The sequence below is a fragment of the Balaenoptera physalus genome (genome assembly GCF_965194825.1).
Source record: "Balaenoptera physalus genome assembly, chromosome: 1".
Lineage (NCBI taxonomy): Eukaryota > Metazoa > Chordata > Mammalia > Artiodactyla > Balaenopteridae > Balaenoptera > Balaenoptera physalus.
This window is the reverse complement of record NC_138882.1, coordinates 35,162,460-35,176,115: the sequence shown is the minus strand read 5'-3', so window position 1 is coordinate 35,176,115 and position 13,656 is coordinate 35,162,460. Positions and strand designations below refer to the sequence as shown.

Genomic DNA, 13,656 nt, shown 5'->3' with positions numbered 1-13,656 from the left:
ATATGAAAGTATGGAAAATGGAGAAGTATTTTAATAATCTTTTCAGATAATTCTATATATTCTTCTTTGATACTATACCAAAATTCAATAAAAGGTTAGTTGCATTGTGGAACCTAAAACCATTTCAATGAATCATTCATACTCTGTTAAATTAGAATCTATTGACCTATTTTTCACATTGAATGGAATTTTTAACTGTGCATAATTTTGTAACATCATGCATTTGGTTATTTGGAAATTATTGGTTCACTGAGTTATGCGTATCTTCCAAATGTTAACATATTTCATTAAACAATATAGAAAAAAATCACTTTCATTTGCTTTAGCACTGATATCATCAGAAAAGGCTGTAAGTATTAAGGATCTGAGCTCAGAGCGGCAGACACAACTTTTCTAATATTTTAATTTTCAGAAATCTCAAAGTTTTTCATTGGCAACAAATACTGTCAATAGGCTTACTTTTTTCGTTTTCAAGAAAGTGTCTTCCGGTATCCAAGTCTCCATAACAATGGTTTGTAAGTCATTCTTTCAAGTAAATGGTGATACATGAAAAAAGTGGCTAGTTCAGCTTGTGACTCAATCCCACAAATGCTTTTTGTTGAGACAACCATCATACGCTAACAGAGAAGAACAAACCTGACTCCATATTGGATCTATTCTTACCTTTGTGCTCTGTTGCCTATGCTTAGTCATGCTGGCTCTGCACATTTGTAAAAGAATGTTGCCTATAGCCCTTTCTCAAGGCTCTCCCTCCCAGGCTTGATCTTTAAAGCCATAACACTTCTTCATTCATATGGAGATAAAAAGTTGCAGAGCAGAAAATAATTTGTCTTGTTGGAGATTTATAGGAACATAGTGACCAGACAAACGTGGACACCTGCAAGAACAAAGGATTATCACATCCCCTCTGGGGTCTGGCCAGCACCAAGAAGTCTGCAACAACCAACCACACCCCCTCCCCTTTTAGTATAAAAGAATCCTGAATTCTAACTCGGGTAAGATGGTTGTGTGGAATGCTAGTCCGTCATCTTCTCAGTCTGCTGGCTTTGCGAATAAAGTCACTATTCTTACTTTTTGATTTATTGGCCTGTCGTGTGGCGAGCAATATGAGCTTGAACTTGATAACAGTACTTCACTAGACAAAAGTGCATTATGTTTATTTCCTATTTGCCACCTAGAATATTTTTTAAATGTGCACTTAAGATTCAGGTAGCCCCCACTCCTCCTCCCAGGGAAGAGTGGGGACTACCTGAGCGATGAGTTTGAGAAAATGGGCATAAGTAGTTTAATGTCTTCATCTGGGAAGCTGACTTGCTTGTGGAGAGTACAGTCTTCCAGTTGTTCTCTTCCATGCTGTAAGATCCAGGGGCAGGCCTTTCTCTATAGTAAGGAGGCCCGCATTTGGGAGGTGTAACCTCAAAGACCCCAACATCTGAAATGCTGGGCTGTAACTATCAGTAAATAAATAGGGAGTTAAATTCTGGATGGCAAAATAGATACACAAAGAGGCTTTTGGTGAGGTAAAGTGTGTATCTTTGAGCTTCACACTTTAGGGTATATTGAACATGTTTTAACTTTAGCAAGTTAAGAGGTTGTATTATGCCAGGTGGGTTTTCACAGTTGTGTAGATAGCTTTTAACTTCTGTAAGAGGCTTTAAGTCTTAAGCCACCTCATATTTCTTTTTTTAATTTTATTTATTTATTTATGGCTGTGTTGGGTCTTCGTTTCTGTGCGAGGGCTTTCTCTAGTTGTGGCAAGCGGGGGCCACTCTTCATCGCGGTGCGCGGGCCTCTCACTATCGCGGCCTCTCTTGTTGCGGAGCACAGGCTCCAGACGTGCAGGCTCAGCAGTTGTGGCTCACGGGCCTAGTTGCTCCGCGGCATGTGGGATCTTCCCAGACCAGGGCTCGAACCCATGTCCCCTGCATTGGCAGGCAGATTCTCAACCACTGCGCCACCAGGGAAGCCCCCACCTCATATTTTGACCTTGACAGATGACTACAGCTTATGTCAGGACTTTGTAGCTTATACTTCTACAAAGCAAAGCTGCACACTTTGGGCCTTACGCAAAGATGTGGTCCCTAGAAAGACAACACAAACCCTAGAAAGTGGCTAAGCCACTGCATAGGCCTCAGGTGGCCTCAGGGTGTACATTATTGCTGCATCCTGAAGCTTTAACTTTAGCACTGGTTGAAGTCCACATGTGTGGACCTCTTGGAAACATAAGCAGAACTGGTGGATCTAGAGGATTAAGTGAGCAGGTATAACTGAGGCAAGAATTTAAACTCTAGAAGAAAACAAATATTTCATTATTTCATTATGTAGTTCTTTAAGGAACTGAAAAGAAAGTAGAAGCCTCAATATTTTATGTGATCTAGTCTCAGAAATCACACACGGTCATTTCTGCAATCTTCTATCACCTAAGTAAGTAAGTCTATTCAATGTAGGAGGTGACTACATACAAGAGTGTGAATGTCAGAAGGCAGAGATCACTGGGGCCATCTTAGATGCTGGCTACCACAGATGGCTTATTCTTGTAAATTATCCAGGGAGATTTTCTCCTCCTTCTTTCCAGCACTAAGGTCAAGCCAGGTATGTTTCCTTGTCACCTGATTTCTTTACAACAGGGTTTGATTTATGTTTACTTTTACACTGGGGATTCTCTCCTTTGGGTCCTAACTAAGTAGGTATTAAATTACCTACTTAGGAGGTCCTGTGATCAATGTAGCCATCAAAATGGAAGTCAAGGGGGAGTTCCCTGGTGGCCTAGTGTTTAGGATTCTGAGCTTTCATTGCCATGCCCCGGGTTCAATCCCTGGTGGGGGAACTGAGATCCTACAAGCTGCACCAAAAAAAAAAAAAAAAAAAAGCAAGTCAAGGCCTCAGGGTTGGTCAGAAAACCTCAGAGTGCATGCTAAGGCATTGAACTTCTAGAATTCCTCTTGCAACTCATAGTGGGAATTTGGAGATTTCTTTCATGCCAGCCCAGCAGCACATTTAAAAGGCTTTTAAAATAATATTTCACTCAGAATTTTAATTGAAATAGTACAGTTGTTTGGATTAACTCTCCATTATATAGTCAGAAATACAATAAAAATAAAATGTTTCCTTGAATTTGCACTATTATTATTTTCTAATTTTTTGAAGGAGATTCTTTCCACTTTAACCTCAATCTATCTTCTGTTCTAATATATGTACTTAAGAGTATTAATGTTCCTTTTGGTACTGTTTCAGCCACTTCTTACAAATTTTGAAATGTACAGATTTTATTGTCATTCAGTTCTAAATATATTTTAATTCCCCATTATATTTTCTTCTTTGCCTCATGAATTATTAAAATATGTTTTATAAATAATTTTAAGCACCTAATTTTTGGTTAGTCAATAGTCATAGAAATCAAAAATGAAAAATGTGAAATGGTATTCTATGAGAAGTTTCCATCCAACTACTGATCCCATACACATGGTTTTATATACTCCCTTAGTACAAGTACTCACTGTTAAATTTGGGGGGATATAGTTCCAAATAGTTCTTATGTATACATACAAATATATATTTTCTTATTTTACACAAATGGTATTATGTATTAAAAAATACTCAGTATCTTGAATGATTTACTTCAACTGTATATCTGGATCTTTCCATATAAGTCTATAGAAAGAGATGTGTTTTAAATTTTCAAATGTATGCATTTAAAAATTATCTTTTTATTATTGATTTCTAATTTCATCTCATTATGATCAGAAAATGTGGTCCACACAATAGTATTTGTTGATCTATGCTTCCTAGCTTCGTATGTGCAAGGATGTTGATATCTAACATATCCCCATTCAGGGACTTCTCTGGTGGCGCAGTCGTTAAGAATCCACCTGCCAATGCAGGGGACACAGGTTTGATCCCTGGACCGGGAAGATCATACATACTGCGGAGTAATTAAGCCCATGAGCCACAACTACTGAGCCCGCACACCTAGAGTCCATGCTCTACAACAAGAGAAGCCACTGCAATGAGAAGCCCGTGCACTGCAACAAAGAGTAGCCCCTGCTCGCCTCAACCAGAGAAATCCCATGCACAGCAACAAAGACCCAACTTAGCCAAAAATAAAATAAAATTTAAAATATCCCCATTCAACTCATCTGTTTAGCTTGTAATCCTGGAGAATGATTGTGGGTCATAAAATTTATCAGATGTGTATTTCAATTACTGCTTTTGTTCCAGGCATGGTATATTGCTTAGACAAAATCAAAATAGTTTTTATGCACTTATTGATCTTGCAAAGGATTTTTAAAAAATATTTATTTATTTATTTGGTTGAGTTGGGTCTTAATTGTGGCATGTGAACTCAGTTGTGGCATGTAGGAACTAGTTCCCTGACAAGGGATCGAACCTGGGACCCTGCTTTGGGATTGTGGAGTCTTAGCAACTGGACCACCAGGGAAGTCCCTTGCAAAGGATTTTTTTAAAAATCTGTATCAGTTTACAAGGATCACCAGATGCTATTCACTTTGACCTAAAAGAGCTTACCTTCACAGATTTGCTAAAGTTCAATTTCTTTCCCTCTGATTATATAATATAATATAATATATCCAAAGAAATTTTGATGATGTTGACATCTCAAGGTCATCACATTAGTCACACATTAATGATATTATGCTATTTGTACCTGTTCAGCTGGAAGGACCAAGTACTTAAAAACTTTTAGGGAGACTTTCACTTCTGAACATAGAATTATAACAAGGACTAAATTTACCCTCCTGCCTTAAATGACTAAAAACACAGACAAATGATAAGAAATAATGGTTTTCCAAAAAGCAGACTACAGGCAATGCAAATGAGTGGTCCCTGGGAGAAGAGGGGAAAAATGAATTATAGCTGGAAATAGTTTCTAGACCTCAAAGAAGTGAAGAGAAACAGAGCCCAGGGTTTCCTTGAGTTGAGGAGCTATAGGTGAGAATTTGGAACAGTCAAGGCATCTTTAATTCACAGGGCAAAGTATTGGAGAGGAGAGAGCTGCAGCAATCTACAGAGGACTTCCCTTTAGTCTTCAGTTAAATACTGATCGACACATGGGTGTGAGAAAGCCATAAACCAGTGAAAGAACAACTGGGTAGAAGCAGCAGAATAATTCCCAGTAAATATACAGGGTTAAAAATAGTTCAATTCCCAACAATCAGAGTGGAACAACCACTCTGCCTCAGTAGTGGGGCCAATTTAACTCTAGGATACAGACATCTCTGATTTTACCTAACAAAGCTAAAAGCAATCCCTGAAAGAACGAAACTATTTCCAAGTAACTTAACAGCATCTCAGAATAAACACAACAATATATAAAGACTAACCCCCAAAAATCAGCATCCAATAATGTAAAATTCATAGTGTCTGTCATCAAATAAAAAATTATCAGACATGCAAATAAGTAGGAAAATACAAGCCATAATGAGGAGAAAAATCAATCAAAGGAAACAGACCCAGAAATGACACAAATGATAGTTATATATTCCATAATTTCAAAAAGTAATGGGAAATTAAGAGAATGTTGAAAGACATGGAAGACACTTTAAAAAGTTCATATAGAATTTTTAGGGATGAAGATAGACTGGATGGCATTTGTATTTGTCTACTAGGGCTGCCATAACAGAATGCCATGGACTAGATGGCTTAAACTTCAGAAGTTTATTTTCTCACAGTTCTGGAGACTGAAGTCCAAGACAGAGGTGCCAGCAGAGCTGGCTTCTGCTAAGGACTCTCCTACCAGTTGCACATAGCCACCTTCTCACTGTGTCCTCACATGGCCCTTTCTCTGAATGCATGTACTCCTGGTATATCTAACTCTTCTTATAAGGACACTAGTCCTCTTAGATTAGGGCCCTATTGTAATAGTTTTTAATAGTTTTTAATAGTTTTTAACCTTAGTCACTTTCTTAAAGGTCCTATCTCCAAATAAAGTAACATTGGAGGTTAGGGCTTCAACATATTAACTTTGAGGGGGACACAATTCAATCCACAACAGGATTAATAACAGATTAGACACTACAGAAAAATTATTAGAAAACCTGAAGATATAACAATGGAAACTATACAGAAGGAAACATACAGAAAGAAAAAGAACACTGAAAAAAATAAACAGAACATCAGTGAGATGTGGGACAACTTAAAGTAGCCTAATATGCATATAATTAGAGTCCCTAAAGGAGAGAGGGGCAGTCAGAAGAAATATTTGAAAGACTAATGAGGGAATTCCCTGGTGTTCCAGTGGTCAAAACTTGGTGCTTTCACTGCTGGGGCCCGGGTTCAATCCCTGGTCAAGGAACTAAGATCAATGTCAGGAAACAAGCTGTGTGGCAAGGCCAAAATAAATAAATAAATAAAATAATGAATAAAAAATTTTCTAAATTGATGAAAACTATAAATCTAAGAATCTCAACAAATCCTAAGCCCAAGAAACAGGAACAAAAGTACATCATAATCAAATTACTTAGAATTATTGATAAGATTTAAGAGAAAATCTTAAAATCTGACAGATTAAAAAAAGACAGCTTATGTACAGAAAGAAAAATAATAGTAACAACAGATTTATTGTCTGAAACAATGCAAGTCAAAAGAGAGTGAAACAATAGCTTTAAAGTACTGGAAGAAAAAAAACTGTCAATCTAGAATTCTATACCTAGAGAAAAAATTTCAAAAACAATGGCCAAATAAAGACATTTTCAGCATACAAAAGCTGGGAAAAAAAATTATACCAGCACAACTGAACTACAAGAATGTTAAAGGAAGTCTCCAGGAAGAAGGAAAATATTATCAAGTGGAAATCTGAATCTACGCCAAAAAATGAAGAGCACAGGAAATGATAAATATGTGGGTGAATATAAAAGAACTTTAAAAATTGTTTTTAAAATTTCTTTAAAAGATAATTGACTATTAAAGCAAAAATAACAAATGTAATATGGAATTTATGACGTGTGCAGAAATAAATTATTTGACAGCAATAGGACAAAGACCAGGAGTGGAGAAATGAGAGGAGTATACAATTGTGGGTTTTTATACTATTTGTGAAATAATATAATGTTACTTCAGAGTAGACTGTTATAAATTAAAGGTGTATACTATAGGCCATAAGCAACCACTGAAAACAAAACAGAAACTCAAAGCACTAGAGCCAATAGGCAATGAAAGATAAAATGAAATCATAAAAAATAGTCAATCCAAAAGAAGGCCAAAAAAGAGAATAATGAAATAGATGAAACAAATAGAAAGAAAATAGCAAGTAAATAGCTTTAAATCTAACAATATAAATAAACAGTTTAAAATTAAATATTTTTAACATCCCAAATGAAAAACAAAGATTGTCAAATTGGATAAACAAGCAATATCTAATACATACAACCTTCAGGAACTGACTTTAAAATAAAGACACAAATAGAATAAAAGTAAAAGAATGTAAAATGATATACCATGCTAACACAAAAGAAAAGAAAGCTGTAGAGCTTTCCGACTTCCAGAATGACATTAAGGACCTCCAAAAGTCTGTTTCTCCATAAAGGCAATGAGAAGTCTAGGAAAAACTGTTAAAATCAACTTCTTCACACTGTTGAAATTAAACAGAGGGTTTCAATAATCTAAGCAGTGTTTTGTCAAGAAAAATGGCTGAATCTCAGTAAGAACAATGAGGTTAGGGGCGTTTTAACTTTCTCTAATCCAATACACCCCTTTCCAGCTTCAAAGTATTATTAAAAGCCAGCAGCCTCACAACTACAGTAGCTGTGAAAACAAGCTGACTAGCAGCTACTGGAGCAGGGAGAATGGGTTTGGAGTTCCCCCAAAGCCACAATCCCAGAGAATCGTCACTATTTGACTTGTCTGGCCACCCAATAAAATTTACTATCTCAGAGCTTGTTTTATTTGACCTGAATCAGAACTCAACCTCTGCAAATAGCCCTAGCTACAGGGTATTTATCAAAAACAATCAGTGGCAATTGTTTAACATTGAAGCTGCCAGAGGTGTTGTTAACAGTTGCGGCTAAAACATAGGCTGACTAAAAAATTTTAAAGGAAAAATTGGAGAATAAGCTGTCCATAAGGAGACATGAAAATATTTGAAATACTCCTGGCAATCTATAAGGCCATGTGCATGCTATGTACATGCCCAGGAAAGATCTGAGAAAGCCCTTATGTCTCACTGCTGGCAGACCTTTAGACTTTGCCCAGTCAAGAAGTGAAGGCAATGAGAGGTATAAACTGCCTGACAAATCATTGAAACCATATCCCAATATACACATAGAGTCATCAAGCAAAAGCTGGTTCAAGATATCTGAGGAAATCTCTGTTCAATCACTACCTGGATACTGAGCTAACTAAGCAGAAATTTCATATGAAAAAAGATACAGACTTTACATAATTAATCCGAGAAAGTCACTAAACAATTCCTGAGGAGGGGTCGAGAATCTGATTTACAGAGTGGCCACATTATATAATTTTAAATGTCCAGTTCAACAAAAAATTATGAGATATGCAAAGAAACTGAAAAGTATATCCCATATGTAGGAAAAAACAGTAAATAGAAATATTACCTGAGGAAGCCCAGATGTTGGGCTTGCAAGACAAATACTTCAAACTTGCTGTTATAAATATGCTCAAAGAACTAAAGGAAATTGTGTCTAAAGAATTAAAGAAATATGAAATGATGTCTTACCAAAGACAGAAAGTCAATAAAGATAAATTATAAAAAAAAAGAAAAGAAATTCTGGAGTTCAGAAGTACAATTACTGAAATGAAAAGTTCACTAGATGGAATCAACAGCACATTTCAACAGGCAAAAGAATAAGAGAACTCAAAGAAATGTCAATTAATATTATCCATCCAAAGGAATTGAAATTAAAAAGAATGAAAGAAATGAACTGAGTCTCACCTGTGGAACACCATCAAATGAACCAACACAAGCATAACTGAAGTCTCAGAGAGAGAGAAGATGGAAAATGGGCAGAAAGAATATTCAAAGAAATAACAGCCAAAAAATTGACAAAAAACGTCTGCACATCCAAGAATCTTAGTGAACTCTCAGAACAGACTCAGTAGGTTCCACACCTTTTCATGTCAAAGGAAAACAGTCAAAAGACAAGTGAGAATTCTGAAAGCAGCAAAAGAAAAATGACTCATGACATATTCAAAGTGTTAAAAAAAGGATTGTCAACCAAGAATTCTATAGCCAGCAAAACTATCCTTCAAACAAGGGAGAGGTTTCTCCACTGGGGGGAGACCAAGTACCCTTGATCTTCCCTGCTTGCTGATCTAGGACAAAATGTACTACAGTTAAAATGTTCTGGTTTCATCAATGGAGCTTCTGACCAGGGAAATAATTTTCAAAACTATTACAAGTCATGTGAAGGTCCAAGTGCATCAGATTCTTCTTGTACAAAGTATGATGGAAAAACTATTTACAAACAGTCATGCTTTTCTTTGATAAGAGGCTTATTTTCAAGATGTCTTTCCATAGTTATTGGACTAGCGTTTGTACTGGCAGCTATTTAGAAAATAAAAACTGAGCTCAAGAGTATGGAGAACTGAGCAGAAGCAAAAAGAACTACAATCCTGCAGCCTGTGGAACAAAAACCACATTCACAAAAAGATAGACAAGATGAAAAGGCAGACGGCTATGTACCAGATGAAGGAACAAGATAAACCCCCCCCAAAAAAAACTAAATGCAGTGGAGATAGGTAACCTTCCAGAAAAAGAATTCAGAATAATGATAGTGAAGATGACCCAGGATCTCGGAAAAAGAATGGAGGCAAAGGTCGAGAAGATGCAAGAAATGTTTAACAAGACCTAGAAGAATTAAAGAACAAACACCTAGAAGAATTAAAGAACAAACAAACAGAGACGAACTATACAATAACTGAAATGAAAAATACACTAGAAGGAATCAATAGCAGAATAACTGAGGCAGAAAAATGGTTAAGTGACCCGGAAGACAGAATGGTGGAATTCACTGCTGCAGAACAGAATAAAGAAAAAAGAATGAAAAGAAATGAAGACAGCCTAAGAGACCTCTGGGAAAACATTAAACGTAACAACATTCACATTATAGGGGTCCCAGAAGGAGAAGAGAGAGAGAGAAAGGACCAGAGAAAATATTTGAAGAGATTATAGTCAAAAACTTCCCTAACATGGGAAAGGAAATAGCCACGCAAGTCCAGGAAGCGCAGAGAGTCCCGTACAGGATAAACCCAAGGAGAAACATGCCGAGACACATAGTAATCAAATTGGCAAAAATTAAAAACAAAGAAAAATTATTGAAAGCAGCAAGGGAAAAACGACAAATAACATACAAGGGAACTCCCATAAGGTTAACAGCTGATTTCTCAGCAGAAACTCTGCAAGCCAGAAGGGAGTGGCATGATATACTTAAAGTGATGAAAGGGAAGAACCTACAACCAAGATTACTCTACCCGGCAAGGATCTCATTTAGATTTGATGGAGAAATCAAAAGCTTTACAGACAAGCAAAAGCTAAGAGAATTCAACACCACCAAACCAGCTCTACAACAAATGCTAAAGGAACTTCTCTAAGTGGGAAACACAAGAGAAGAAAAGGACCTACAAAAACACACCTAAACAGTTAAGAAAATGGTAATAGGAACATACAAATCAATAATTACCTTAAACGTGAATGGATTAAATGCTCCAACCAAAAGACACAGGCTTGCGGAATGGATGCAAAAACAAGACCCATATATATGTTGTCTACAGGAGACCCACTTCAGACCTCGGGACACATACAGACTGAAAGTGAGGAGATGGAAAAAGATATTTCATGTAAATGCAAATCAAAAGAAAGTTGGAGTAGCAATACTCATATCAGATAAAATGGATTTTAAAATGAAGAATGCTACAAGAGACAAGGAAGGACACTACATAATGATCAAGGGATCAATCCAAGAAGAAGATATAACAATTATAAATATATATGCACCCAACATAGGAGCACCTCAATACATAAGGCAACTGCTAACAGCTATAAAAGAGTAAATTGACAGTAACGAAATAATAGTAAGGGACTTTTAACACCTCACTTACACCAATGTACATATCATCCAAACAGAAAATTGCTAAGGAAACACAAGCTTTAAATGACACAATAGACGAGATGATAGATTTAATTGACATTTATAGGACATTCCATCCAAAAACAGCAGATTACACTTTCTTCTCAAGTGCCCACAGAACATTCTCCAGGATAGATCACATCTTGGGCCAAAATCAAGCCTCAGTAAATTTTAGAAAATTGAAATCATATCAAGCATCTTTTCTGACCACAACGTTGTGAGATTAGAAATCAATTACAGGGAAAAAACGTAAAAAACACAAACATATGGAGCCTAAACAATACGTTACTAAATAACCAAGAGCTCACTGAAGAAATCAAAGAGGAAATCAAAAAATACCTAGAGACAAATCACAATGAAAACACGACAATCCAAAACCTATGGGATGCAGCAAAAGCAGTTCTAAGAGGGAAGTATATAGCAACACATGCCTACCTCAAGAAACAAGAAAAATCTCAAATAAACAATCTAACCTTACACCTAAAGGAACTAGAGAAAGAAGAGCAAACAAAACCCAAAGTTAGCAGAAGGAAAGAAATCATAAAGATCAGAGCAGAAATAAATGAAATAGAAACAAAGAAAACAATAGCAAAGATCAATAAAACTAAAAGCTGGTTCTTTGAGAAGATAAACAAAATTGACATTATAAGTAATAATCCTAGTTATTACTTTAAAATGTATATCTCAGAAATAACTAATTTTCTTGTCAACTGCATTATTATGAACTTTCATCAAATCTTTAACTGTGGTCATTTTTAAGTCTTTTGTCATTTACAGACAGTTCTGGGTGTACTCTGATGCTTTTGCAAATATGTTCCTATAAAAGAGTTTCATCTTCAAAAAATTCATGGAAAAGACTCTGACAAGTACAGGTTTCTGGTAACTGACTGTATGCTGAACTGAATGAATAAGCATTTTCAGAACTCTAATGAAAAACTGATGAACTCATAAAAGTGCTAACAAAAGATCAAGATGAAAAAAAAAATTAATTACATGGGACTGAGTGAACTGATGAGGATGAGTATAATTTTTGTGACTTTCTGTCTGAATTAAAAAAAAAAAAATCCCACAAGGACTCAGAGGCAAAGAATATACAAATCAATTTTCACTGCAAAGTAAAGGAGCTGTTACAGTGGAGGATTACTGGACTGAATGTCAATATTATGACGTAGTATGAGTGTGTTTCATGTTTGGTAATTGCAATCATTGTTGTTTTTGTTGTGGCCATCCATGTACAATGCTTGGTGTCAGTCTATTTATCTCTTGTAAAAATAAAATACAGTGTCTGTGTGTGAAAAAAAAATTGATAAACCATTAGCCAGACTCATCAAGAAAAAGAGGGAGAGGACTCAAATCAATAAACTTAGAAATGAAAAAGGAGAAGTTACAACAGACACCGCAGAAATACAAAGCATCCTAAGAGACTACAACAAGCAACTCTGTGCCAGTAAAATGGACAACCTGGAAGAAATGGACAAATTCTTAGAAAGGTATAACCTTCCAAGACTGAACCAGGAAGAAATAGAAAATATGAACAGACCAATCACAAGTAATGAAATTGAATCTGAGATTAAAAATCTTCCACCAAACAGAAGCCCAGGACCAGATTGAATTTCACAGGTGAATTCAATCAAACATTTAGAGAAGAGTTAACACCCATCTTTCTCAAAATCTTCCAAAAAATTGCAGAGGAAGGAACACTCCCAAACTCATTCCATGAGGCCACCATCACCCTGATACCAAAACCAGACAAAGATACTACAAAAAAAGAAAATTACACACCAATATCACTGATGAATATAGATGCAAAAATCCTCAACAAAATACTAGCAAACAGAATCCAACAACAATATTAAAAGGCTCACACACCATGATCAAGTGGGATTTATCCCAGAGATGCAAGGATTCTTCAATATATGCAAATCAATCAATGTGATACACCATATTAACAAATTGAAGAATAAAAACCATATGATCATCTCAGTAGATGCAGAAAAAGCTTTTGACAAAATTCAACACCCATTTATGATAAAAACTCTCCAGAATGTGGGCATAGATGGAACCTACCTCAATATAATAAAGGCCATATACGACAAACCCACAGCAAACGTCATTCTCAATGGTGAAAACCTGAAAGCATTTCCTCTAAGATCAGGAACAAGACAAGGATGTCCACTCTCGCCACTATTATTCAACAGAGTTTTGGAAGTCCTATCCACGGCAATCAGAGAAGAAAAAGAAATAAAAGGAATGCAAATTGGAAAAGAAGACGTAAAACTGTCACTGTTTGCAGATGATATGACACTATACATAGAGAATCCTAAGCATGCCACCAGAAAACTACTAGAGCTAATCAATGAATTTGGTAAAATTGCAGAATACAAAATTAATGCGCAAAAATCTCTTGCATTCTTATACACTAACAATGAAAGATCAGAAAGGGAAATTAAGGAAACAATCCCATTCACCACTCTAGCAAAAAGAATAAAATACCTAGGAATAAACCTACCTAAGGAGGTAAAAGACCTGTACTCAGAAAACTATAAGACACTGATGA

General features: G+C 36.0%; 1 protein-coding gene across 1 annotated transcript in view; it reads right to left on the bottom strand.

Moving 5' to 3' along the window:
- Positions 1 to 5,667: 5,667 nt before the first annotated feature.
- The window catches only part of LOC309645582 (uncharacterized protein), a gene marked incomplete at its 5' end in the record, with an annotated part of 84,841 nt that continues 76,852 nt past the window's right edge, over positions 5,668 to 13,656 (bottom strand). Inside the window, one exon of the mRNA XM_082430871.1 lies at positions 5,668 to 5,680. The remainder of the gene's footprint in view (positions 5,681 to 13,656) is intronic.